This window comes from Oncorhynchus mykiss, unplaced genomic scaffold (assembly GCF_013265735.2).
Source record: "Oncorhynchus mykiss isolate Arlee unplaced genomic scaffold, USDA_OmykA_1.1 un_scaffold_373, whole genome shotgun sequence".
NCBI lineage: Eukaryota > Metazoa > Chordata > Actinopteri > Salmoniformes > Salmonidae > Oncorhynchus > Oncorhynchus mykiss.
The window spans coordinates 103171-125411 of NW_023493820.1; the positions used below are offsets into that span (position 1 = coordinate 103171).

General features: G+C 41.3%; 25 non-coding genes across 25 annotated transcripts; 9 read left to right on the top strand and 16 right to left on the bottom strand.

Moving 5' to 3' along the window:
- Positions 1 to 96: 96 nt before the first annotated feature.
- Positions 97 to 168, top strand: trnap-agg. Its single transcript has one exon. It is a non-coding gene; the product is annotated as a tRNA-Pro (tRNA).
- A 278-nt stretch (positions 169 to 446) lies between these two features.
- On the bottom strand, positions 447 to 518 carry trnag-ucc. The gene has a single exon. It is a non-coding gene; the product is annotated as a tRNA-Gly (tRNA).
- Positions 519 to 1498: 980 nt separating this feature from the next.
- trnap-agg lies at positions 1499 to 1570 on the top strand. Its single transcript has one exon. It is a non-coding gene; the product is annotated as a tRNA-Pro (tRNA).
- A 278-nt stretch (positions 1571 to 1848) lies between these two features.
- trnag-ucc lies at positions 1849 to 1920 on the bottom strand. Its single transcript has one exon. It is a non-coding gene; the product is annotated as a tRNA-Gly (tRNA).
- A 980-nt stretch (positions 1921 to 2900) lies between these two features.
- Positions 2901 to 2972, top strand: trnap-agg. The gene has a single exon. It is a non-coding gene; the product is annotated as a tRNA-Pro (tRNA).
- Positions 2973 to 3250: 278 nt separating this feature from the next.
- Positions 3251 to 3322, bottom strand: trnag-ucc. The gene has a single exon. It is a non-coding gene; the product is annotated as a tRNA-Gly (tRNA).
- Positions 3323 to 4302: 980 nt separating this feature from the next.
- trnap-agg lies at positions 4303 to 4374 on the top strand. Its single transcript has one exon. It is a non-coding gene; the product is annotated as a tRNA-Pro (tRNA).
- A 278-nt stretch (positions 4375 to 4652) lies between these two features.
- On the bottom strand, positions 4653 to 4724 carry trnag-ucc. The gene has a single exon. It is a non-coding gene; the product is annotated as a tRNA-Gly (tRNA).
- A 980-nt stretch (positions 4725 to 5704) lies between these two features.
- Positions 5705 to 5776, top strand: trnap-agg. Its single transcript has one exon. It is a non-coding gene; the product is annotated as a tRNA-Pro (tRNA).
- A 278-nt stretch (positions 5777 to 6054) lies between these two features.
- On the bottom strand, positions 6055 to 6126 carry trnag-ucc. The gene has a single exon. It is a non-coding gene; the product is annotated as a tRNA-Gly (tRNA).
- Positions 6127 to 7456: 1330 nt separating this feature from the next.
- Positions 7457 to 7528, bottom strand: trnag-ucc. Its single transcript has one exon. It is a non-coding gene; the product is annotated as a tRNA-Gly (tRNA).
- A 980-nt stretch (positions 7529 to 8508) lies between these two features.
- trnap-agg lies at positions 8509 to 8580 on the top strand. The gene has a single exon. It is a non-coding gene; the product is annotated as a tRNA-Pro (tRNA).
- Positions 8581 to 8858: 278 nt separating this feature from the next.
- Positions 8859 to 8930, bottom strand: trnag-ucc. The gene has a single exon. It is a non-coding gene; the product is annotated as a tRNA-Gly (tRNA).
- A 980-nt stretch (positions 8931 to 9910) lies between these two features.
- On the top strand, positions 9911 to 9982 carry trnap-agg. Its single transcript has one exon. It is a non-coding gene; the product is annotated as a tRNA-Pro (tRNA).
- Positions 9983 to 10260: 278 nt separating this feature from the next.
- Positions 10261 to 10332, bottom strand: trnag-ucc. Its single transcript has one exon. It is a non-coding gene; the product is annotated as a tRNA-Gly (tRNA).
- A 980-nt stretch (positions 10333 to 11312) lies between these two features.
- On the top strand, positions 11313 to 11384 carry trnap-agg. Its single transcript has one exon. It is a non-coding gene; the product is annotated as a tRNA-Pro (tRNA).
- Positions 11385 to 11662: 278 nt separating this feature from the next.
- On the bottom strand, positions 11663 to 11734 carry trnag-ucc. Its single transcript has one exon. It is a non-coding gene; the product is annotated as a tRNA-Gly (tRNA).
- A 981-nt stretch (positions 11735 to 12715) lies between these two features.
- Positions 12716 to 12787, top strand: trnap-agg. The gene has a single exon. It is a non-coding gene; the product is annotated as a tRNA-Pro (tRNA).
- A 278-nt stretch (positions 12788 to 13065) lies between these two features.
- On the bottom strand, positions 13066 to 13137 carry trnag-ucc. Its single transcript has one exon. It is a non-coding gene; the product is annotated as a tRNA-Gly (tRNA).
- A 1330-nt stretch (positions 13138 to 14467) lies between these two features.
- Positions 14468 to 14540, bottom strand: trnag-ucc. The gene has a single exon. It is a non-coding gene; the product is annotated as a tRNA-Gly (tRNA).
- Positions 14541 to 15871: 1331 nt separating this feature from the next.
- Positions 15872 to 15943, bottom strand: trnag-ucc. The gene has a single exon. It is a non-coding gene; the product is annotated as a tRNA-Gly (tRNA).
- Positions 15944 to 17275: 1332 nt separating this feature from the next.
- Positions 17276 to 17347, bottom strand: trnag-ucc. The gene has a single exon. It is a non-coding gene; the product is annotated as a tRNA-Gly (tRNA).
- A 1324-nt stretch (positions 17348 to 18671) lies between these two features.
- On the bottom strand, positions 18672 to 18743 carry trnag-ucc. The gene has a single exon. It is a non-coding gene; the product is annotated as a tRNA-Gly (tRNA).
- A 1331-nt stretch (positions 18744 to 20074) lies between these two features.
- Positions 20075 to 20146, bottom strand: trnag-ucc. The gene has a single exon. It is a non-coding gene; the product is annotated as a tRNA-Gly (tRNA).
- Positions 20147 to 21473: 1327 nt separating this feature from the next.
- Positions 21474 to 21545, bottom strand: trnag-ucc. The gene has a single exon. It is a non-coding gene; the product is annotated as a tRNA-Gly (tRNA).
- Between the last annotated feature and the right edge of the window lie 696 nt (positions 21546 to 22241).

The window sequence follows — 22241 nt, forward strand, 5'->3', positions numbered from 1 at the left end:
TCACATGATGTTCAATCGTTCCAAGCACCATGGACACGTCAATCGATATCTTCACTGTCATTGCTGCAGAAAGCAAAAAAATAACTTCTGGTATAAGGCTCGTTGGTCTAGGGGTATGATTCTCGCTTAGGGTGCGAGAGGTCCCGGGTTCAAATCCCGGATGAGCCCTTTTGCAGATCCTTGAACAATCTCAGACAGGCAGATCTTGTTGGAACGCCGACTATCACCTCTTGGGCGCAGGACAAGGTGGCTGAATGGTTTTGGCGATAGGACTGCAAATCTATTTTGATAAGCACTTGTTGGTTCAACGTCGCACAACATTTATTATTTTAGATAACCTGCAGAATGTAGGAGCAATTCTGACTTCCAAGTACAAGGATAATGATTCAAATGTAATACACTTGAAATGACATCCAGCCCCTAAAACAAATTAATTCCTCAGGCTCTGCATTGGCCGGGAATCGAACCCGGGTCAACTGCTTGGAAGGCAGCTATGCTCACCACTATACCACCAATGCTATGTGCAGCTCAGTAGCAACATTGAGACATCGACTCATAATTTGACCGTCATTTTGGTGGAAAGTGATAATTCACTTTCACGGTTTAGGTGTATGATTATGGCTTAGGTTGCGAGAGGTCCCTGGTTAAAAAATCTATCATTTTAATCACTACAGGTTACCTTCAGATTAGTCCCGTGACACTTGTTGGGAACGTAGGGCAAAACGGAGAACATTGCGACAAGTGGGGTCACATTAGTTTGTAGCCCAAGATTTTGGATTCTACAAACAGAACTTGGCACATAGACGGTTGTGACTTCAGACGAGTCTCCTGACACTTGTGGGGGATGTAGAGAAAAATTGAGAATACCACCGTGTTCGTGAGGGTCTCCTCATTCCAGAGAGTGGTCATATGAATTTGTAGGTCAAACGGTTCGGAAGCTAGAGATGTTTTTGTGAGAAGACCGATTATAGGTATTGTCTCATGGTTTGACAAAAACCGATCTAGGTCCACCATCTTTCACTGCAAATATGGAGCGTTAACATAAGCAGTTGTGGAGGATTGAGACGGATACGCCGAGTCTTAATCTCTCTAGTTGAAAACGGATCTATTTGAATGGGTATTTTCAAAATTAATTGACTTTGATTCACGTACCTTTACGTCATTTGACTCAAAATAAATGAGTTCCATTCTTTTGGAAGTCTTATTTTTTCATTTGTTTTTAAAAAAATGAATTGATCTCATTTTGCACTTTATTAATTTGTAAAAACTCGTCATCATTTTGCTGTCGCGACTGAACAAGACAGAATGTGAAAGACACAGCAGATGAACTACAGAAGATTTGAACTGAAACATGGTCAAGATTTTGGAAGACTGTTATGCTCACAAGTAAAGCACAAAACACTCACATGATGTTCAATCGTTCCAAGCACCATGGACACGTCAATCGATATCTTCACTGTCATTGCTGCAGAAAGCAAAAAAATAACTTCTGGTATAAGGCTCGTTGGTCTAGGGGTATGATTCTCGCTTAGGGTGCGAGAGGTCCCGGGTTCAAATCCCGGATGAGCCCTTTTGCAGATCCTTGAACAATCTCAGACAGGCAGATCTTGTTGGAACGCCGACTATCACCTCTTGGGCGCAGGACAAGGTGGCTGAATGGTTTTGGCGATAGGACTGCAAATCTATTTTGATAAGCACTTGTTGGTTCAACGTCGCACAACATTTATTATTTTAGATAACCTGCAGAATGTAGGAGCAATTCTGACTTCCAAGTACAAGGATAATGATTCAAATGTAATACACTTGAAATGACATCCAGCCCCTAAAACAAATTAATTCCTCAGGCTCTGCATTGGCCGGGAATCGAACCCGGGTCAACTGCTTGGAAGGCAGCTATGCTCACCACTATACCACCAATGCTATGTGCAGCTCAGTAGCAACATTGAGACATCGACTCATAATTTGACCGTCATTTTGGTGGAAAGTGATAATTCACTTTCACGGTTTAGGTGTATGATTATGGCTTAGGTTGCGAGAGGTCCCTGGTTAAAAAATCTATCATTTTAATCACTACAGGTTACCTTCAGATTAGTCCCGTGACACTTGTTGGGAACGTAGGGCAAAACGGAGAACATTGCGACAAGTGGGGTCACATTAGTTTGTAGCCCAAGATTTTGGATTCTACAAACAGAACTTGGCACATAGACGGTTGTGACTTCAGACGAGTCTCCTGACACTTGTGGGGGATGTAGAGAAAAATTGAGAATACCACCGTGTTCGTGAGGGTCTCCTCATTCCAGAGAGTGGTCATATGAATTTGTAGGTCAAACGGTTCGGAAGCTAGAGATGTTTTTGTGAGAAGACCGATTATAGGTATTGTCTCATGGTTTGACAAAAACCGATCTAGGTCCACCATCTTTCACTGCAAATATGGAGCGTTAACATAAGCAGTTGTGGAGGATTGAGACGGATACGCCGAGTCTTAATCTCTCTAGTTGAAAACGGATCTATTTGAATGGGTATTTTCAAAATTAATTGACTTTGATTCACGTACCTTTACGTCATTTGACTCAAAATAAATGAGTTCCATTCTTTTGGAAGTCTTATTTTTTCATTTGTTTTTTAAAAAATGAATTGATCTCATTTTGCACTTTATTAATTTGTAAAAACTCGTCATCATTTTGCTGTCGCGACTGAACAAGACAGAATGTGAAAGACACAGCAGATGAACTACAGAAGATTTGAACTGAAACATGGTCAAGATTTTGGAAGACTGTTATGCTCACAAGTAAAGCACAAAACACTCACATGATGTTCAATCGTTCCAAGCACCATGGACACGTCAATCGATATCTTCACTGTCATTGCTGCAGAAAGCAAAAAAATAACTTCTGGTATAAGGCTCGTTGGTCTAGGGGTATGATTCTCGCTTAGGGTGCGAGAGGTCCCGGGTTCAAATCCCGGATGAGCCCTTTTGCAGATCCTTGAACAATCTCAGACAGGCAGATCTTGTTGGAACGCCGACTATCACCTCTTGGGCGCAGGACAAGGTGGCTGAATGGTTTTGGCGATAGGACTGCAAATCTATTTTGATAAGCACTTGTTGGTTCAACGTCGCACAACATTTATTATTTTAGATAACCTGCAGAATGTAGGAGCAATTCTGACTTCCAAGTACAAGGATAATGATTCAAATGTAATACACTTGAAATGACATCCAGCCCCTAAAACAAATTAATTCCTCAGGCTCTGCATTGGCCGGGAATCGAACCCGGGTCAACTGCTTGGAAGGCAGCTATGCTCACCACTATACCACCAATGCTATGTGCAGCTCAGTAGCAACATTGAGACATCGACTCATAATTTGACCGTCATTTTGGTGGAAAGTGATAATTCACTTTCACGGTTTAGGTGTATGATTATGGCTTAGGTTGCGAGAGGTCCCTGGTTAAAAAATCTATCATTTTAATCACTACAGGTTACCTTCAGATTAGTCCCGTGACACTTGTTGGGAACGTAGGGCAAAACGGAGAACATTGCGACAAGTGGGGTCACATTAGTTTGTAGCCCAAGATTTTGGATTCTACAAACAGAACTTGGCACATAGACGGTTGTGACTTCAGACGAGTCTCCTGACACTTGTGGGGGATGTAGAGAAAAATTGAGAATACCACCGTGTTCGTGAGGGTCTCCTCATTCCAGAGAGTGGTCATATGAATTTGTAGGTCAAACGGTTCGGAAGCTAGAGATGTTTTTGTGAGAAGACCGATTATAGGTATTGTCTCATGGTTTGACAAAAACCGATCTAGGTCCACCATCTTTCACTGCAAATATGGAGCGTTAACATAAGCAGTTGTGGAGGATTGAGACGGATACGCCGAGTCTTAATCTCTCTAGTTGAAAACGGATCTATTTGAATGGGTATTTTCAAAATTAATTGACTTTGATTCACGTACCTTTACGTCATTTGACTCAAAATAAATGAGTTCCATTCTTTTGGAAGTCTTATTTTTTCATTTGTTTTTAAAAAAATGAATTGATCTCATTTTGCACTTTATTAATTTGTAAAAACTCGTCATCATTTTGCTGTCGCGACTGAACAAGACAGAATGTGAAAGACACAGCAGATGAACTACAGAAGATTTGAACTGAAACATGGTCAAGATTTTGGAAGACTGTTATGCTCACAAGTAAAGCACAAAACACTCACATGATGTTCAATCGTTCCAAGCACCATGGACACGTCAATCGATATCTTCACTGTCATTGCTGCAGAAAGCAAAAAAATAACTTCTGGTATAAGGCTCGTTGGTCTAGGGGTATGATTCTCGCTTAGGGTGCGAGAGGTCCCGGGTTCAAATCCCGGATGAGCCCTTTTGCAGATCCTTGAACAATCTCAGACAGGCAGATCTTGTTGGAACGCCGACTATCACCTCTTGGGCGCAGGACAAGGTGGCTGAATGGTTTTGGCGATAGGACTGCAAATCTATTTTGATAAGCACTTGTTGGTTCAACGTCGCACAACATTTATTATTTTAGATAACCTGCAGAATGTAGGAGCAATTCTGACTTCCAAGTACAAGGATAATGATTCAAATGTAATACACTTGAAATGACATCCAGCCCCTAAAACAAATGAATTCCTCAGGCTCTGCATTGGCCGGGAATCGAACCCGGGTCAACTGCTTGGAAGGCAGCTATGCTCACCACTATACCACCAATGCTATGTGCAGCTCAGTAGCAACATTGAGACATCGACTCATAATTTGACCGTCATTTTGGTGGAAAGTGATAATTCACTTTCACGGTTTAGGTGTATGATTATGGCTTAGGTTGCGAGAGGTCCCTGGTTAAAAAATCTATCATTTTAATCACTACAGGTTACCTTCAGATTAGTCCCGTGACACTTGTTGGGAACGTAGGGCAAAACGGAGAACATTGCGACAAGTGGGGTCACATTAGTTTGTAGCCCAAGATTTTGGATTCTACAAACAGAACTTGGCACATAGACGGTTGTGACTTCAGACGAGTCTCCTGACACTTGTGGGGGATGTAGAGAAAAATTGAGAATACCACCGTGTTCGTGAGGGTCTCCTCATTCCAGAGAGTGGTCATATGAATTTGTAGGTCAAACGGTTCGGAAGCTAGAGATGTTTTTGTGAGAAGACCGATTATAGGTATTGTCTCATGGTTTGACAAAAACCGATCTAGGTCCACCATCTTTCACTGCAAATATGGAGCGTTAACATAAGCAGTTGTGGAGGATTGAGACGGATACGCCGAGTCTTAATCTCTCTAGTTGAAAACGGATCTATTTGAATGGGTATTTTCAAAATTAATTGACTTTGATTCACGTACCTTTACGTCATTTGACTCAAAATAAATGAGTTCCATTCTTTTGGAAGTCTTATTTTTTCATTTGTTTTTTAAAAAATGAATTGATCTCATTTTGCACTTTATTAATTTGTAAAAACTCGTCATCATTTTGCTGTCGCGACTGAACAAGACAGAATGTGAAAGACACAGCAGATGAACTACAGAAGATTTGAACTGAAACATGGTCAAGATTTTGGAAGACTGTTATGCTCACAAGTAAAGCACAAAACACTCACATGATGTTCAATCGTTCCAAGCACCATGGACACGTCAATCGATATCTTCACTGTCATTGCTGCAGAAAGCAAAAAAATAACTTCTGGTATAAGGCTCGTTGGTCTAGGGGTATGATTCTCGCTTAGGGTGCGAGAGGTCCCGGGTTCAAATCCCGGATGAGCCCTTTTGCAGATCCTTGAACAATCTCAGACAGGCAGATATTGTTGGAACGCCGACTATCACCTCTTGGGCGCAGGACAAGGTGGCTGAATGGTTTTGGCGATAGGACTGCAAATCTATTTTGATAAGCACTTGTTGGTTCAACGTCGCACAACATTTATTATTTTAGATAACCTGCAGAATGTAGGAGCAATTCTGACTTCCAAGTACAAGGATAATGATTCAAATGTAATACACTTGAAATGACATCCAGCCCCTAAAACAAATTAATTCCTCAGGCTCTGCATTGGCCGGGAATCGAACCCGGGTCAACTGCTTGGAAGGCAGCTATGCTCACCACTATACCACCAATGCTATGTGCAGCTCAGTAGCAACATTGAGACATCGACTCATAATTTGACCGTCATTTTGGTGGAAAGTGATAATTCACTTTCACGGTTTAGGTGTATGATTATGGCTTAGGTTGCGAGAGGTCCCTGGTTAAAAAATCTATCATTTTAATCACTACAGGTTACCTTCAGATTAGTCCCGTGACACTTGTTGGGAACGTAGGGCAAAACGGAGAACATTGCGACAAGTGGGGTCACATTAGTTTGTAGCCCAAGATTTTGGATTCTACAAACAGAACTTGGCACATAGACGGTTGTGACTTCAGACGAGTCTCCTGACACTTGTGGGGGATGTAGAGAAAAATTGAGAATACCACCGTGTTCGTGAGGGTCTCCTCATTCCAGAGAGTGGTCATATGAATTTGTAGGTCAAACGGTTCGGAAGCTAGAGATGTTTTTGTGAGAAGACCGATTATAGGTATTGTCTCATGGTTTGACAAAAACCGATCTAGGTCCACCATCTTTCACTGCAAATATGGAGCGTTAACATAAGCAGTTGTGGAGGATTGAGACGGATACGCCGAGTCTTAATCTCTCTAGTTGAAAACGGATCTATTTGAATGGGTATTTTCAAAATTAATTGACTTTGATTCACGTACCTTTACGTCATTTGACTCAAAATAAATGAGTTCCATTCTTTTGGAAGTCTTATTTTTTCATTTGTTTTTTAAAAAATGAATTGATCTCATTTTGCACTTTATTAATTTGTAAAAACTCGTCATCATTTTGCTGTCGCGACTGAACAAGACAGAATGTGAAAGACACAGCAGATGAACTACAGAAGATTTGAACTGAAACATGGTCAAGATTTTGGAAGACTGTTATGCTCACAAGTAAAGCACAAAACACTCACATGATGTTCAATCGTTCCAAGCACCATGGACACGTCAATCGATATCTTCACTGTCATTGCTGCAGAAAGCAAAAAAATAACTTCTGGTATAAGGCTCGTTGGTCTAGGGGTATGATTCTCACTTAGGGTGCGAGAGGTCCCGGGTTCAAATCCTGGATGAGCCCTTTTGCAGATCCTTGAACAATCTCAGACAGGCAGATCTTGTCGGAACGCCGACTATCACCTCTTGGGCGCAGGACAAGGTGGCTGAATGGTTTTGGCGATAGGACTGCAAATCTATTTTGATAAGCACTTGTTGGTTCAACGTCGCACAACATTTATTATTTTAGATAACCTGCAGAATGTAGGAGCAATTCTGACTTCCAAGTACAAGGATAATGATTCAAATGTAATACACTTGAAATGACATCCAGCCCCTAAAACAAATTAATTCCTCAGGCTCTGCATTGGCCGGGAATCGAACCCGGGTCAACTGCTTGGAAGGCAGCTATGCTCACCACTATACCACCAATGCTATGTGCAGCTCAGTAGCAACATTGAGACATCGACTCATAATTTGACCGTCATTTTGGTGGAAAGTGATAATTCACTTTCACGGTTTAGGTGTATGATTATGGCTTAGGTTGCGAGAGGTCCCTGGTTAAAAAATCTATCATTTTAATCACTACAGGTTACCTTCAGATTAGTCCCGTGACACTTGTTGGGAACGTAGGGCAAAACGGAGAACATTGCGACAAGTGGGGTCACATTAGTTTGTAGCCCAAGATTTTGGATTCTACAAACAGAACTTGGCACATAGACGGTTGTGACTTCAGACGAGTCTCCTGACACTTGTGGGGGATGTAGAGAAAAATTGAGAATACCACCGTGTTCGTGAGGGTCTCCTCATTCCAGAGAGTGGTCATATGAATTTGTAGGTCAAACGGTTCGGAAGCTAGAGATGTTTTTGTGAGAAGACCGATTATAGGTATTGTCTCATGGTTTGACAAAAACCGATCTAGGTCCACCATCTTTCACTGCAAATATGGAGCGTTAACATAAGCAGTTGTGGAGGATTGAGACGGATACGCCGAGTCTTAATCTCTCTAGTTGAAAACGGATCTATTTGAATGGGTATTTTCAAAATTAATTGACTTTGATTCACGTACCTTTACGTCATTTGACTCAAAATAAATGAGTTCCATTCTTTTGGAAGTCTTATTTTTTCATTTGTTTTTTAAAAAATGAATTGATCTCATTTTGCACTTTATTAATTTGTAAAAACTCGTCATCATTTTGCTGTCGCGACTGAACAAGACAGAATGTGAAAGACACAGCAGATGAACTACAGAAGATTTGAACTGAAACATGGTCAAGATTTTGGAAGACTGTTATGCTCACAAGTAAAGCACAAAACACTCACATGATGTTCAATCGTTCCAAGCACCATGGACACGTCAATCGATATCTTCACTGTCATTGCTGCAGAAAGCAAAAAAATAACTTCTGGTATAAGGCTCGTTGGTCTAGGGGTATGATTCTCGCTTAGGGTGCGAGAGGTCCCGGGTTCAAATCCCGGATGAGCCCTTTTGCAGATCCTTGAACAATCTCAGACAGGCAGATCTTGTTGGAACGCCGACTATCACCTCTTGGGCGCAGGACAAGGTGGCTGAATGGTTTTGGCGATAGGACTGCAAATCTATTTTGATAAGCACTTGTTGGTTCAACGTCGCACAACATTTATTATTTTAGATAACCTGCAGAATGTAGGAGCAATTCTGACTTCCAAGTACAAGGATAATGATTCAAATGTAATACACTTGAAATGACATCCAGCCCCTAAAACAAATTAATTCCTCAGGCTCTGCATTGGCCGGGAATCGAACCCGGGTCAACTGCTTGGAAGGCAGCTATGCTCACCACTATACCACCAATGCTATGTGCAGCTCAGTAGCAACATTGAGACATCGACTCATAATTTGACCGTCATTTTGGTGGAAAGTGATAATTCACTTTCACGGTTTAGGTGTATGATTATGGCTTAGGTTGCGAGAGGTCCCTGGTTAAAAAATCTATCATTTTAAGCACTACAGGTTACCTTCAGATTAGTCCCGTGACACTTGTTGGGAACGTAGGGCAAAACGGAGAACATTGCGACAAGTGGGGTCACATTAGTTTGTAGCCCAAGATTTTGGATTCTACAAACAGAACTTGGCACATAGACGGTTGTGACTTCAGACGAGTCTCCTGACACTTGTGGGGGATGTAGAGAAAAATTGAGAATACCACCGTGTTCGTGAGGGTCTCCTCATTCCAGAGAGTGGTCATATGAATTTGTAGGTCAAACGGTTCGGAAGCTAGAGATGTTTTTGTGAGAAGACCGATTATAGGTATTGTCTCATGGTTTGACAAAAACCGATCTAGGTCCACCATCTTTCACTGCAAATATGGAGCGTTAACATAAGCAGTTGTGGAGGATTGAGACGGATACGCCGAGTCTTAATCTCTCTAGTTGAAAACGGATCTATTTGAATGGGTATTTTCAAAATTAATTGACTTTGATTCACGTACCTTTACGTCATTTGACTCAAAATAAATGAGTTCCATTCTTTTGAAAGTCTTATTTTTTCATTTGTTTTTAAAAAAATGAATTGATCTCATTTTGCACTTTATTAATTTGTAAAAACTCGTCATCATTTTGCTGTCGCGACTGAACAAGACAGAATGTGAAAGACACAGCAGATGAACTACAGAAGATTTGAACTGAAACATGGTCAAGATTTTGGAAGACTGTTATGCTCACAAGTAAAGCACAAAACACTCACATGATGTTCAATCGTTCCAAGCACCATGGACACGTCAATCGATATCTTCACTGTCATTGCTGCAGAAAGCAAAAAAATAACTTCTGGTATAAGGCTCGTTGGTCTAGGGGTATGATTCTCGCTTAGGGTGCGAGAGGTCCCGGGTTCAAATCCCGGATGAGCCCTTTTGCAGATCCTTGAACAATCTCAGACAGGCAGATCTTGTCGGAACGCCGACTATCACCTCTTGGGCGCAGGACAAGGTGGCTGAATGGTTTTGGCGATAGGACTGCAAATCTATTTTGATAAGCACTTGTTGGTTCAACGTCGCACAACATTTATTATTTTAGATAACCTGCAGTATGTAGGAGCAATTCTGACTTCCAAGTACAAGGATAATGATTCAAATGTAATACACTTGAAATGACATCCAGCCCCTAAAACAAATGAATTCCTCAGGCTCTGCATTGGCCGGGAATCGAACCCGGGTCAACTGCTTGGAAGGCAGCTATGCTCACCACTATACCACCAATGCTATGTGCAGCTCAGTAGCAACATTGAGACATCGACTCATAATTTGACCGTCATTTTGGTGGAAAGTGATAATTCACTTTCACGGTTTAGGTGTATGATTATGGCTTAGGTTGCGAGAGGTCCCTGGTTAAAAAATCTATCATTTTAATCACTACAGGTTACCTTCAGATTAGTCCCGTGACACTTGTTGGGAACGTAGGGCAAAACGGAGAACATTGCGACAAGTGGGGTCACATTAGTTTGTAGCCCAAGATTTTGGATTCTACAAACAGAACTTGGCACATAGACGGTTGTGACTTCAGACGAGTCTCCTGACACTTGTGGGGGATGTAGAGAAAAATTGAGAATACCACCGTGTTCGTGAGGGTCTCCTCATTCCAGAGAGTGGTCATATGAATTTGTAGGTCAAACGGTTCGGAAGCTAGAGATGTTTTTGTGAGAAGACCGATTATAGGTATTGTCTCATGGTTTGACAAAAACCGATCTAGGTCCACCATCTTTCACTGCAAATATGGAGCGTTAACATAAGCAGTTGTGGAGGATTGAGACGGATACGCCGAGTCTTAATCTCTCTAGTTGAAAACGGATCTATTTGAATGGGTATTTTCAAAATTAATTGACTTTGATTCACGTACCTTTACGTCATTTGACTCAAAATAAATGAGTTCCATTCTTTTGGAAGTCTTATTTTTTCATTTGTTTTTTAAAAAATGAATTGATCTCATTTTGCACTTTATTAATTTGTAAAAACTCGTCATCATTTTGCTGTCGCGACTGAACAAGACAGAATGTGAAAGACACAGCAGATGAACTACAGAAGATTTGAACTGAAACATGGTCAAGATTTTGGAAGACTGTTATGCTCACAAGTAAAGCACAAAACACTCACATGATGTTCAATCGTTCCAAGCACCATGGACACGTCAATCGATATCTTCACTGTCATTGCTGCAGAAAGCAAAAAAATAACTTCTGGTATAAGGCTCGTTGGTCTAGGGGTATGATTCTCGCTTAGGGTGCGAGAGGTCCCGGGTTCAAATCCCGGATGAGCCCTTTTGCAGATCCTTGAACAATCTCAGACAGGCAGATCTTGTTGGAACGCCGACTATCACCTCTTGGGCGCAGGACAAGGTGGCTGAATGGTTTTGGCGATAGGACTGCAAATCTATTTTGATAAGCACTTGTTGGTTCAACGTCGCACAACATTTATTATTTTAGATAACCTGCAGAATGTAGGAGCAATTCTGACTTCCAAGTACAAGGATAATGATTCAAATGTAATACACTTGAAATGACATCCAGCCCCTAAAACAAATTAATTCCTCAGGCTCTGCATTGGCCGGGAATCGAACCCGGGTCAACTGCTTGGAAGGCAGCTATGCTCACCACTATACCACCAATGCTATGTGCAGCTCAGTAGCAACATTGAGACATCGACTCATAATTTGACCGTCATTTTGGTGGAAAGTGATAATTCACTTTCACGGTTTAGGTGTATGATTATGGCTTAGGTTGCGAGAGGTCCCTGGTTAAAAAATCTATCATTTTAATCACTACAGGTTACCTTCAGATTAGTCCCGTGACACTTGTTGGGAACGTAGGGCAAAACGGAGAACATTGCGACAAGTGGGGTCACATTAGTTTGTAGCCCAAGATTTTGGATTCTACAAACAGAACTTGGCACATAGACGGTTGTGACTTCAGACGAGTCTCCTGACACTTGTGGGGGATGTAGAGAAAAATTGAGAATACCACCGTGTTCGTGAGGGTCTCCTCATTCCAGAGAGTGGTCATATGAATTTGTAGGTCAAACGGTTCGGAAGCTAGAGATGTTTTTGTGAGAAGACCGATTATAGGTATTGTCTCATGGTTTGACAAAAACCGATCTAGGTCCACCATCTTTCACTGCAAATATGGAGGGTTAACATAAGCAAGTTGTGGAGGATTGAGACGGATACGCCGAGTCTTAATCTCTCTAGTTGAAAACGGATCTATTTGAATGGGTATTTTCAAAATTAATTGACTTTGATTCACGTACCTTTACGTCATTTGACTCAAAATAAATGAGTTCCATTCTTTTGAAAGTCTTATTTTTTCATTTGTTTTTAAAAAAATGAATTGATCTCATTTTGCACTTTATTAATTTGTAAAAACTCGTCATCATTTTGCTGTCGCGACTGAACAAGACAGAATGTGAAAGACACAGCAGATGAACTACAGAAGATTTGAACTGAAACATGGTCAAGATTTTGGAAGACTGTTATGCTCACAAGTAAAGCACAAAACACTCACATGATGTTCAATCGTTCCAAGCACCATGGACACGTCAATCGATATCTTCACTGTCATTGCTGCAGAAAGCAAAAAAATAACTTCTGGTATAAGGCTCGTTGGTCTAGGGGTATGATTCTCGCTTAGGGTGCGAGAGGTCCCGGGTTCAAATCCCGGATGAGCCCTTTTGCAGATCCTTGAACAATCTCAGACAGGCAGATCTTGTCGGAACGCCGACTATCACCTCTTGGGCGCAGGACAAGGTGGCTGAATGGTTTTGGCGATAGGACTGCAAATCTATTTTGATAAGCACTTGTTGGTTCAACGTCGCACAACATTTATTATTTTAGATAACCTGCAGAATGTAGGAGCAATTCTGACTTCCAAGTACAAGGATAATGATTCAAATGTAATACACTTGAAATGACATCCAGCCCCTAAAACAAATTAATTCCTCAGGCTCTGCATTGGCCGGGAATCGAACCCGGGTCAACTGCTTGGAAGGCAGCTATGCTCACCACTATACCACCAATGCTATGTGCAGCTCAGTAGCAACATTGAGACATCGACTCATAATTTGACCGTCATTTTGGTGGAAAGTGATAATTCACTTTCACGGTTTAGGTGTATGATTATGGCTTAGGTTGCGAGAGGTCCCTGGTTAAAAAATCTATCATTTTAATCACTACAGGTTACCTTCAGATTAGTCCCGTGACACTTGTTGGGAACGTAGGGCAAAACGGAGAACATTGCGACAAGTGTGGTCACATTAGTTTGTAGCCCAAGATTTTGGATTCTACAAACAGAACTTGGCACATAGACGGTTGTGACTTCAGACGAGTCTCCTGACACTTGTGGGGGATGTAGAGAAAAATTGAGAATACCACCGTGTTCGTGAGGGTCTCCTCATTCCAGAGAGTGGTCATATGAATTTGTAGGTCAAACGGTTCGGAAGCTAGAGATGTTTTTGTGAGAAGACCGATTATAGGTATTGTCTCATGGTTTGACAAAAACCGATCTAGGTCCACCATCTTTCACTGCAAATATGGAGCGTTAACATAAGCAGTTGTGGAGGATTGAGACGGATACGCCGAGTCTTAATCTCTCTAGTTGAAAACGGATCTATTTGAATGGGTATTTTCAAAATTAATTGACTTTGATTCACGTACCTTTGCGTCATTTGACTCAAAATAAATGAGTTCCATTCTTTTGGAAGTCTTATTTTTTCATTTGTTTTTAAAAAAATGAATTGATCTCATTTTGCACTTTATTAATTTGTAAAAACTCGTCATCATTTTGCTGTCGCGACTGAACAAGACAGAATGTGAAAGACACAGCAGATGAACTACAGAAGATTTGAACTGAAACATGGTCAAGATTTTGGAAGACTGTTATGCTCACAAGTAAAGCACAAAACACTCACATGATGTTCAATCGTTCCAAGCACCATGGACACGTCAATCGATATCTTCACTGTCATTGCTGCAGAAAGCAAAAAAATAACTTCTGGTATAAGGCTCGTTGGTCTAGGGGTATGATTCTCACTTAGGGTGCGAGAGGTCCCGGGTTCAAATCCTGGATGAGCCCTTTTGCAGATCCTTGAACAATCTCAGACAGGCAGATCTTGTCGGAACGCCGACTATCACCTCTTGGGCGCAGGACAAGGTGGCTGAATGGTTTTTGGCGATAGGACTGCAAATCTATTTTGATAAGCACTTGTTGGTTCAACGTCGCACAACATTTATTATTTTAGATAACCTGCAGAATGTAGGAGCAATTCTGACTTCCAAGTACAAGGATAATGATTCAAATGTAATACACTTGAAATGACATCCAGCCCTAAAACAAATTAATTCCTCAGGCTCTGCATTGGCCGGGAATCGAACCCGGGTTCAACTGCTTGGAAGGCAGCTATGCTCACCACTATACCACCAATGCTATGTGCAGCTCAGTAGCAACATTGAGACAATCGACTCATAATTTGACCGTCATTTTGGTGGAAAGTGATAATTCACTTTCACGGTTTAGGTGTATGATTATGGCTTAGGTTGCGAGAGGTCCCTGGTTAAAAAATCTATCATTTTAATCACTACAGGTTACCTTCAGATTAGTCCCGTGACACTTGTTGGGAACGTAGGGCAAAACGGAGAACATTGCGACAAGTGGGGTCACATTAGTTTGTAGCCCAAGATTTTGGATTCTACAAACAGAACTTGGCACATAGACGGTTGTGACTTCAGACGAGTCTCCTGACACTTGTGGGGGATGTAGAGAAAAATTGAGAATACCACCGTGTTCGTGAGGGTCTCCTCATTCCAGAGAGTGGTCATATGAATTTGTAGGTCAAACGGTTCGGAAGCTAGAGATGTTTTTGTGAGAAGACCGATTATAGGTATTGTCTCATGGTTTGACAAAAACCGATCTAGGTCCACCATCTTTCACTGCAGATATGGAGGGTTAACATAAGCAGTTGTGGAGGATTGAGACGGATACGCCGAGTCTTAATCTCTCTAGTTGAAAACGGATCTATTTGAATGGGTATTTTCAAAATTAATTGACTTTGATTCACGTACCTTTGCGTCATTTGACTCAAAATAAATGAGTTCCATTCTTTTGGAAGTCTTATTTTTTCATTTGTTTTTAAAAAAATGAATTGATCTCATTTTGCACTTTATTAATTTGTAAAAACTCGTCATCATTTTGCTGTCGCGACTGAACAAGACAGAATGTGAAAGACACAGCAGATGAACTACAGAAGATTTGAACTGAAACATGGTCAAGATTTTGGAAGACTGTTATGCTCACAAGTAAAGCACAAAACACTCACATGATGTTCAATCGTTCCAAGCACCATGGACACGTCAATCGATATCTTCACTGTCATTGCTGCAGAAAGCAAAAAAATAACTTCTGGTATAAGGCTCGTTGGTCTAGGGGTATGATTCTCACTTAGGGTGCGAGAGGTCCCGGGTTCAAATCCTGGATGAGCCCTTTTGCAGATCCTTGAACAATCTCAGACAGGCAGATCTTGTCGGAACGCCGACTATCACCTCTTGGGCGCAGGACAAGGTGGCTGAATGGTTTTGGCGATAGGACTGCAAATCTATTTTGATAAGCACTTGTTGGTTCAACGTCGCACAACATTTATTATTTTAGATAACCTGCAGAATGTAGGAGCAATTCTGACTTCCAAGTACAAGGATAATGATTCAAATGTAATACACTTGAAATGACATCCAGCCCCTAAAACAAATTAATTCCTCAGGCTCTGCATTGGCCGGGAATCGAACCCGGGTCAACTGCTTGGAAGGCAGCTATGCTCACCACTATACCACCAATGCTATGTGCAGCTCAGTAGCAACATTGAGACATCGACTCATAATTTGACCGTCATTTTGGTGGAAAGTGATAATTCACTTTCACGGTTTAGGTGTATGATTATGGCTTAGGTTGCGAGAGGTCCCTGGTTAAAAATCTATCATTTTAATCACTACAGGTTACCTTCAGATTAGTCCCGTGACACTTGTTGGGAACGTAGGGCAAAACGGAGAACATTGCGACAAGTGGGGTCACATTAGTTTGTAGCCCAAGATTTTGGATTCTACAAACAGAAACTTGGCACATAGACGGTTGTGACTTCAGACGAGTCTCCTGACACTTGTGGGGGATGTAGAGAAAAATTGAGAATACCACCGTGTTCGTGAGGGTCTCCTCATTCCAGAGAGTGGTCATATGAATTTGTAGGTCAAACGGTTCGGAAGCTAGAGATGTTTTTGTGAGAAGACCGATTATAGGTATTGTCTCATGGTTTGACAAAAACCGATCTAGGTCCACCATCTTTCACTGCAAATATGGAGCGTTAACATAAGCAGTTGTGGAGGATTGAGACGGATACGCCGAGTCTTAATCTCTCTAGTTGAAAACGGATCTATTTGAATGGGTATTTTCAAAATTAATTGACTTTGATTCACGTACCTTTGCGTCATTTGACTCAAAATAAATGAGTTCCATTCTTTTGGAAGTCTTATTTTTTCATTTGTTTTTTAAAAAAATGAATTGATCTCATTTTGCACTTTATTAATTTGTAAAAACTCGTCATCATTTTGCTGTCGCGACTGAACAAGACAGAATGTGAAAGACACAGCAGATGAACTACAGAAGATTTGAACTGAAACATGGTCAAGATTTTGGAAGACTGTTATGCTCACAAGTAAAGCACAAAACACTCACATGATGTTCAATCGTTCCAAGCACCATGGACACGTCAATCGATATCTTCACTGTCATTGCTGCAGAAAGCAAAAAAATAACTTTTGGTATAAGGCTCGTTGGTCTAGGGGTATGATTCTCACTTAGGGTGCGAGAGGTCCCGGGTTCAAATCCTGGATGAGCCCTTTTGGCAGATCCTTGAACAATCTCAGACAGGCAGATCTTGTCGGAACGCCGACTATCACCTCTTGGGCGCAGGACAAGGTGGCTGAATGGTTTTGGCGATAGGACTGCAAATCTATTTTGATAAGCACTTGTTGGTTCAACGTCGCACAACATTTATTATTTTAGATAACCTGCAGAATGTAGGAGCAATTCTGACTTCCAAGTACAAGGATAATGATTCAAATGTAATACACTTGAAATGACATCCAGCCCCTAAAACAAATTAATTCCTCAGGCTCTGCATTGGCCGGGAATCGAACCCGGGTCAACTGCTTGGAAGGCAGCTATGCTCACCACTATACCACCAATGCTATGTGCAGGTCAGTAGCAACATTGAGACATCGACTCATAATTTGACCGTCATTTTGGTGGAAAGTGATAATTCACTTTCACGGTTTAGGTGTATGATTATGGCTTAGGTTGCGAGAGGTCCCTGGTTAAAAATCTATCATTTTAATCACTACAGGTTACCTTCAGATTAGTCCCGTGACACTTGTTGGGAACGTAGGGCAAAACGGAGAACATTGCGACAAGTGGGGTCACATTAGTTTGTAGCCCAAGATTTTGGATTCTACAAACAGAACTTGGCACATAGACGGTTGTGACTTCAGACGAGTCTCCTGACACTTGTGGGGATGTAGAGAAAAATTGAGAATACCACCGGTTCGTGAGGGTCTCCTCATTCCAGAGAGTGGTCATATGAATTTGTAGGTCAAACGGTTCGGAAGCTAGAGATGTTTTTGTGAGAAGACCGATTATAGGTATTGTCTCATGGTTTGACAAAAACCGATCTAGGTCCACCATCTTTCACTGCAGATATGGATGGGTAACATAAGCAGTTGTGGAGGATGAGACGGATACGCCGAGTCTTAATCTCTCTAGTTGAAAACGGATCTATTTGAATGGGTATTTTCAAAATTAATTGACTTTGATTCACGTACCTTTGCGTCATTTGACTCAAAATAAATGAGTTCCATTCTTTGGAAGTCTTATTTTTCATTTGTTTTAAAAAATGAATTGATCTCATTTTGCACTTTAGTAATTTGTAAAAACTCGTCATCATTTTGCTGGTCGCGACTGAACAAGACAGAATGTGAAAGACACAGCAGATGAACTACAGAAGATTTGAACTGAAACATGGTCAAGATTTTGGAAGACTGTTATGCTCACAGGTAAAGCACAAAACACTCACATGATGTTCAATCGTTCCAAGCACCATGGACACGTCAATCGATATCTTCACTGTCATTGCTGCAGAAAGCAAAAAAATAACTTTCTGGTATAAGGCTCGTTGGTCTAGGGGTATGATTCTCACTTAGGGTGCGAGAGGTCCTGGGTTCAAATCCCGGATGAGCCCTTTTGCAGATCCTTGAACAATCTCAGACAGGCAGATCTTGTCGGAACGCCCGACTATCACCTCTTGGGCGCAGGACAAGGTGGCTGAATGGTTTTGGCGATAGGACTGCAAATCTATTTTGATACGCACTTGTTGGTTCAACGTCGCACAACATTTATTATTTTAGATAACCTGCAGAATGTAGGAGCAATTCTGACTTCAAGTACAAGGATAATGATTCAAATGTAATACACTTGAAATGACATCCAGCCCCTAAAACAAATTAATTCCTCAGGCTCTGCATTGGCCGGGAATCGAACCCGGGTCAACTGCTTGGAAGGCAGCTATGCTCACCACTATACCACCAATGCTATGTGCAGCTCAGTAGCAACATTGAGACATCGACTCATAATTTGACCGTCATTTTGGTGGAAAGTGATATTCACTTTCACGGTTTAGGTGTATGATTATGGCTTAGGTTGCGAGAGGTCCCTGGTTGAAAAAATCTATCATTTTAATCACTACAGGTTACCTTCAGATTAGTCCCGTGACACTGGTTGGGAACGTAGGGCAAAACGGAGAACATTGCGACAAGTGGGGTCACATTAGTTTGTAGCCAAGATTTTGGATTCTACAAACAGAACTTGGCACATAGACGGTTGTGACTTCAGACGAGTCTCCTGACACTTGTGGGGGATGTAGAGAAAAATTGAGAATACCACCGTGTTCGTGAGGGTCTCCTCATTCCAGAGAGTGGTCATATGAATTTGTAGGTCAAACGGTTCGGAAGCTAGAGATGTTTTGTGAGAAGACCGATTATAGGTATTGTCTCATGGTTTGACAAAAACCGATCTAGGTCCACCATCTTTCACTGCAAATATGGATGCGTAACATAAGCAGTTGTGGAGGATTGAGACGGGATACGCCGAGTCTTAATCTCTCTAGTTGAAAACGGATCTATTTGAATGGGTATTTTCAAAATTAATTGACTTTGATTCACGTACCTTTGCGTCATTTGACTCAAAATAAATGAGTTCCATTCTTTTGGAAGTCTTATTTTTTCATTTGTTTTTAAAAAAATGAATTGATCTCATTTTGCACTTTATTAATTTGTAAAAACTCGTCATCATTTTGCTGTCGCGACTGAACAAGACAGAATGTGAAAGACACAGCAGATGAACTACAGAAGATTTGAACTGAAACATGGTCAAGATTTTGGAAGGACTGTTATGCTCACAAGTAAAGCACAAAACACTCACATGATGTTCAATCGTTTCCAAGCACCATGGACACGTCAATCGATATCTTCACTGTCATTGCTGCAGAAAGCAAAAAAATAACTTTCTGGTATAAGGCTCGTTGGTCTAGGGGTATGATTCTCACTTAGGGTGCGAGAGGTCCCGGGTTCAAATCCTGGATGAGCCCTTTTGCAGATCCTTGAACAATCTCAGACAGGCAGATCTTGTCGGAACGCCGACTATCACCTCTTGGGCGCAGGACAAGGTGGCTGAATGGTTTTGGCGATAGGACTGCAAATCTATTTTGATAAGCACTTGTTGGTTCAACGTCGCACAACATTTATTATTTTAGATAACCTGCAGAATGTAGGAGCAATTCTGACTTCCAAGTACAAGGATAATGATTCAAAGTAATACACTTGAAATGACATCCAGCCCCTAAAACAAATTAATTCCTCAGGCTCTGCATTGGCCGGGAATCGAACCCGGGTCAACTGCTTGGAAGGCAGCTATGCTCACCACTATACCACCAATGCTATGTGCATGTCAGTAGCAACATTGAGACATCGACTCATAATTTGACCGTCATTTGGTGGAAAGTGATAATTCACTTTCACGGTTTAGGTGTATGATTATGGCTTAGGTTGCGAGAGGTCCCTGGTTAAAAATCTATCATTTTAATCACTACAGGTTACCTTCAGATTAGTCCCGTGACACTTGTTGGGAACGTAGGGCAAAACGGGAGAACATTGCGACAAGTGGGGTCACATTAGTTTGTAGCCCAAGATTTTGGATTCTACAAACAGAACTTGGCACATAGACGGTTGTGACTTCAGACGAGTCTCCTGACACTTGTGGGGATGTAGAGAAAAATTGAGAATACCACCGTGTTCGTGAGGGTCTCCTCATTCCAGAGAGTGGTCATATGAATTTGTAGGTCAAACGGTTCGGAAGCTAGAGATGTTTTTGTGAGAAGACCGATTATAGGTATTGTCTCATGGTTGACAAAACCGATCTAGGTCCACCATCTTTCACTGCAGATATGGATGGGTTAACATAAGCAGTTGTGGAGGATTGAGACGGATACGCCGAGTCTTAATCTCTCTAGTTGAAAACGGATCTATTGAATGGGTATTTTCAAAATTAATTGGACTTTGATTCACGTACCTTTGCGTCATTTGACTCAAAATAAATGAGTTCCATTCTTTTGGAAGTCTTATTTTTTCATTTGTTTTTAAAAAATGAATTGATCTCATTTTGCACTTTATTAATTTGTAAAAACTCGTCATCATTTTGCTGTCGCGACTGAACAAGACAGAATGTGAAAGACACAGCAGATGAAACTACAGAAGATTTGAACTGAAAACATGGTCAAGATTTTGGAAGACTGTTATGCTCACTAAGTAAAGCACAAAACACTCACATGATGTTCAATCGTTCCAAGCACCATGGACAACGTCAATCGATATCTTCACTGTCATTGCTGCAGAAAGCAAAAAAATAACTTCTGGTATAAGGCTCGTTGGTCTAGGGGTATGATTCTCACTTAGGGTGCGAGAGGTCCCGGGTTCAAATCCTGGATGAGCCCTTTGCAGATCCTTGAACAATCTCAGACAGGCAGATCTTGTCGGAACGCCGACTATCACCTCTTGGGCGCAGGACAAGGTGGCTGAATGGTTTTGGCGATAGGACTGCAAATCTATTTTGATAAGCACTTGTTGGTTCAACGTCGCACAACATTTATTATTTTAGATAACCTGCAGAATGTAGGAGCAATTCTGACTTCCAAGTACAGGATAATGATTCAAATGTAATACACTTGAAATGACATCCAGCCCCTAAACAAATTAATCCCTCAGGCTCTGCATTGGCCGGGAATCGAACCCGGGTCAACTGCTTGGAAGGCAGCTATGCTCACCACTATACCACCAATGCTATGTGCAGCTCAGTAGCAACATTGAGACATCGACTCATAATTTGACCGTCATTTTGGTGGAAAGTGATAATTCACTTTCACGGTTTAGGTGTATGATTATGGCTTAGGTTGCGAGAGGTCCCTGGTTAAAAAATATATCATTTTAATCACTACAGGTTACCTTCAGATTAGTCCCGTGACACTTGTTGGGAACGTAGGGCAAAACGGAGAACATTGCGACAAGTGGGGTCACATTAGTTTGTAGCCCAAGATTTTGGATTCTACAAACAGAACTTGGCACATAGACGGTTGTGACTTCAGACGAGTCTCCTGACACTTGTGGGGGATGTACAGAAAAATTGAGAATACCACCGTGTTCGTGAGGGTCTCCTCATTCCAGAGAGTGGTCATATGAATTTGTAGGTCAAACGGTTCGGAAGCTAGAGATGTTTTTGTGAGAAGACCGATTATAGGTATTGTCTCATGGTTTGACAAAAACCGATCTAGGTCCACCATCTTTCACTGCAAATATGGAGCGTTAACATAAGCAGTTGTGGAGGATTGAGACGGATACGCCGAGTCTTAATCTCTCTAGTTGAAAACGGATCTATTTGAATGGGTATTTTCAAAATTAATTGACTTTGATTCACGTACCTTTGCGTCATTTGACTCAAAATAAATGAGTTCCATTCTTTTGGAAGTCTTATTTTTTCATT